Source organism: Nicotiana attenuata, unplaced genomic scaffold (assembly GCF_001879085.1).
Source record: "Nicotiana attenuata strain UT unplaced genomic scaffold, NIATTr2, whole genome shotgun sequence".
NCBI lineage: Eukaryota > Viridiplantae > Streptophyta > Magnoliopsida > Solanales > Solanaceae > Nicotiana > Nicotiana attenuata.
In genome coordinates, this window is record NW_017684314.1 from 5,970 (window position 1) to 7,668 (window position 1,699).

A 1,699-nucleotide genomic window follows, 5' to 3' on the forward strand; every position below is an offset into this window, starting at 1 on the left:
TTAGGTAGTAATAATCCCCCGTGGTTTTTCTTTATGCCTCGGTTCTTTTCCATGGGATGTAGTTTGAACCGGGTAATTTTTTTTCTTTTGGAGTAGATTAGAAATTTAGGGAATAAAAGGAGGAAGAATGATGAACTTAGGCGCCCTTGACTTGTTTGATAGTAGCATATTTAGGTTTTGGCATGTGTAGTATCTTCCCTATGATTTGAAATTGCTTAGTTAGATAGCATGTCTTGTGACACCTATGTCTCATTTTCTTGACTTGTGTTCACTTTAATTTGCGCTTAATACTTAATATCTCGTGGCTCCGTGAATACTTGCATTGTTTGAGAGTGGGAACGGGACCGTCCTTACTGAGTCATGTGCCATGTGTGGTGAGGTTTTTGTGTAGTCCATGTATTGTACTTGTGTCTAGAACTTGCCCGGTATGTGAGTTGAAGCGAAATTTGAGGTGGTACTTGGTTTGAAAAATGATTTTAGGCTGTCTTTGATCTTTTTGAGCTTATTGCTTATCATAAATAAAAAATTATCCCTAGTTAACCCCTTTGAGCCTATAGATTTTATTTGGCACCCACATTACAAGCCTATACCTTTTTTGTTCTTAATTGACATTGTTTTGATCCTTTTACCTCTTAAAGCACTTTAATTGTAAAATGTGCGCTAAAAGAACTAAGAAGGGACTAAGTGTGGGGTGTCTTTTGAGCGGAACCAATGAAAGAAAGAAGGGTATACTTATTTTGTAAAATAATACACCACTAGCGGGAATTGAAAAAGAAAAAAGAAAAAGAAAAATCTGAAGGAAAAAAAGAGAAGGAAAAATATAGGTGAATAAGTTGTTGTCTTGTTCTTGCTAGTGGGGTATAAATTAAAGTAGTGCTTGAAAAAAGAGGGAACCATTTTATATTTATTCTATCTAAGAAAATATTGTTCGTCGATTCAAGTGGTACGTAATAAATTGGATTTAGAACGCTATAGACAATTAGGTTCCTATTGTGTTGGTGTTTAAAGGGAGAACTATGAGGAGCCAACCCTAGTACAAAAGGATTGGGTTGGGCTAACTTATGGTGTACCAATTATTAAATTGTTGCGCCAAAAGAAATCCTACTCTATATAAGTTTTCGGACGAGGTTTTTGAACAGAACTTCAACGCGCGAGAAGTTGTTTAAGATTGACCTGAACATTTGATTTCCAAACAAAAGAAGAACATTACAAAAGGAAGACCAATCTGTATAGAGTAATTATAACCACTCCTTTGTGTTTGGTACTTCCTTGCTTCTATCTAACAATTGGACAACGACGCAGCGTATATGTTTGCTTTTCAAAGTGGAGCTTCTCGCACTTCTGGTGCCCAAATAGGGGAATAAAGTTAATCATGTGTTCATATTCTCTTTATCTTCCTTTGCTTTATTGAACAAAACATATTGCCCAGAAAAGATTGCTTGAGTGCAACAACCATTTATTCAAGCTAAGCTAGCCTAACAGTATAAATATTTGCCCTTCTAGCAAGATTAAAATTTAGAAGTAAAAAAACTTAACATAGAGGGTGTGTTTGGAACGAGAGAAAATATTATCCAAAAAATGAGTCATTTTCTGGCCACCATACACCAAAGTAATATTTCCTTAAAAATATTTTCCAATTAAAATAGGATTTCTTTACGTAATTATATTTTTTCTTTAAAAAATATTTTTACCATTTAAA